Here is a 3,019-nt window from a genome sequence, read left to right as displayed (position 1 = left end):
CTGTATTTATCAAATATAGGTTCCAACACCTTTTTTTAGGTATATAGTATTTATTTGTTCTGTACACAACTAGATTATTTTAACTTAGGGACTAGAGGAAAAGTATTTTTAACATAGAATCTATAATTTAGTAGTTTTAAGATGGGGAAAAGAAAGACAGTAATTGATGAACAAAAGAACTAGACACTAAGTAACATGCACACCAAATAATCCACTGGAATTCTATCCACATCCTAAGAGGTGATTAGGAAACAAGTTATTGGTATGAAAGTGCTTTGGCAATTACTCTTAAAATAGGAAGAAACTTCAGTTCTTAATGACAATGTTAGTATCAAATTAAGTTAATATGGATGAAAACCTCCAAACTTGAAAATGTTATGTTATTTAGCAAGAGTTAACAGGATGAGATTAACGTTGAAACATTCATTTTAGTAATTTATTTTTTTTAATTAATAACTAATGATACAAGCATTTTTTTATTTATATTTTTATCATATAGTTTTTTATTTTTTGATGTAATAATGACACTTTCATCAAGTTATTTATTATTATTTTTCTTTTTAATATGGTGTTTTTTTATTTGACATATATTCTTTGTTTGTATTTTTTTGACATCTTATGATATATAAAGTATTCGTTTTTGGTTTTGTGACAAAGTTTTTGAGTTACTATTTTAATAAAAAGTCTGATTCTTTATTTTCGTTAGGTGTTTTGTTATGAAGTTTAATTTTCGTAGCTGCAGTTTTGTTCATAGTATGTGCACACATCTAAGTTTCAGAGTTCACACACTCCCCGACGTCCATGCTTCTACCCCTCCTGTTATTCTATCCTCTTCTGAACATTATGCAAACAATATTTGATAAGTATCCCTATAGTTATCACTTCATCCCAGCAGTATTTAGGGGTTGGTCCACAGTTCATGCAGTAGGACATGGTGGACACGCTACTGGGATTTGTCAATATGGCCTTGCATTTTTGTTCTGTGGACTATGTTATGTCATTATTTGGGAGTCCATGAGATAACATACATTGGCAGTACTGGTGAGACACTGGCCTTTGACAGAAGACTGTAGGGCATTTGGTAGTAATGCAGGCCATCTGTAGCAGGCCAGTGCATTGTGTCACTCCTACAGTCCCAGGTTGTAAGCCACTGTATTCCCCTGGGATGACAGGGTAGGTGTGCAAGATTTTAATGTCAATAGTTTCTGTCCTTATTGATCCATTGGTGTGGATGCTGGCAGGGGCTGCTTACAGCTAGAGGCACACCTGCATGAGACACCTCTTCATCATGCTGCATTGTGTAGATATTCCCATACAGAGGTGGGGGTCATATTGTACTCATTCCCAACAGCAGGGATATGACCTGTGAGGTACCTATGGCTGATGGTGGGGTGAGCTGAGTGCATGTGTACTATGGAAGCTACTTGCAGGGAACTCACAGATATATGTGGGGCATTCCACTTATGCTGACTTGTGTGGGGACATCAGTGTTTTCTCAGTACTTCATACCTGTGACTTTTGTGGTCTGCCAGTGCTTGGCCAGACTACATCAGTATTCCATACTACACAGCCAACTAATGTGTTGCTAACCTATATGTATAAATCCAAAGGTGTGTCCATTTTACAGTAACATTTTATACACTCTCTGTCTAGGGTACTTCCACCTGTGTACTGTTTGTATGTCTGGTTCCACATTCATGCCATGTCCATCTTTCAGATGGTGACAGATATTACATCCGAACAATTAGTATGGATTACTGCTGGATTGTGTCTTGCTGGGATGCATTGTGTTGGCACTGCAGTTGTTAGAACATGGCCCTGTCATCAACAGTACTGGCCATTGGCCATCGGGACACAAACCTCCATGCTTCACTTGCACTCAGATTATATCACCCCAGATGGGACTCGAACCCACAATCCCTGGCTTAGGAGGCCAATGTCTTATCCATTAGGCCACTGGGGCCTGAAGCCTACATGCTGACCACTTTCACACAATATACAACACACAACAACCTAACAGACAGAGCTCTGTATATTGTACACGTGCAACAATCTATCCTGCTACTATGGCCAGCTCAGGTAATATGTCCTCCACTTTTATTATACCCACACGTACATGTTACTACATTTCTACATAGGATTGTGTGTGGGGGGAAGGGGCACACCTGACAACTGTAAACATTTGCTATGACCATACAGGTATTTTAGGTACTCTGTTGGCTTCCATTTCATTATGTATTCTGACCTATCATGCAGACTAGAAGCATATCAGTGTAGTACAGTTCTTAGGTTTTATTGACCTACATTTCAGTTTCAGACTTCTTACCCTTCAGAACTAACATACCACTGCCTGACCTGTTGTAATCTGTGTAGGTCTGGAGGGGAGCTGTTCTTCATTGCCATTACTCAGAGGCCTTAGCACAGCCTTTCTTTGTGTTTGTCTACACTTGTCCTGCTGGCTGAGACTGTTGTTGGGCATGTAAGCCTCAATGACATGCATGTGTGTGTCCTATGGACACATATTTGGCCCACCACATGTCCTGCAGTGGGTTTTGTCAACTTGTCTAGTACTGCCTACTATGTTGACACCAGTATTTGTTATGGATTTCATGCCACCGATATAGGTGTCTACTATCTGCTGCCATCCCATTCAGCCACCCAATTCCCTTGCATGCTCACATCCATACCATAGATACAGGTAGCAGAACATACTACTACTTTCAGCAACTGATAGTGAGCGTGACGTACCTTGTGGCTGTCCCAGTATTGAGGATGGGGCTGGAGGGCTGACTATGCCAGATGCACATAGTACACTCCCTATACATGGATAAGCACAGGTAGTTTCATGTTTGGCATCCCTTTTACTGTATATACGAGTCAGAGAAAGGTGTCATTCCCTGGGTTCCTACCATGTAAGTGTATGTGCTATGTGTTGCCTCTTTGCCAAGGCCTGGGTATACTGGGGCATGCTTCCTTCTGCCTACAGGGGCAGGCTCAGGTTGTTCCTCCTCCAAGTCAC

At 40.4% G+C, this 3,019-nt stretch overlaps 1 non-coding gene across 1 annotated transcript; it reads right to left on the bottom strand.

Moving 5' to 3' along the window:
* Positions 1-1,890: 1,890 nt before the first annotated feature.
* TRNAR-CCU lies at positions 1,891-1,963 on the bottom strand. The gene has a single exon. It is a non-coding gene; the product is annotated as a tRNA-Arg (tRNA).
* Between the last annotated feature and the right edge of the window lie 1,056 nt (positions 1,964-3,019).

The sequence above is a fragment of the Protopterus annectens genome, chromosome 2.part0 (assembly GCF_019279795.1).
Source record: "Protopterus annectens isolate FY-2018-M chromosome 2.part0, PAN1.0, whole genome shotgun sequence".
NCBI classification, from domain to species: domain Eukaryota; kingdom Metazoa; phylum Chordata; order Ceratodontiformes; family Protopteridae; genus Protopterus; species Protopterus annectens.
The sequence above is the reverse complement of the archived record's forward strand: the minus strand, read 5'-3'. Positions and strand labels throughout refer to the sequence as shown.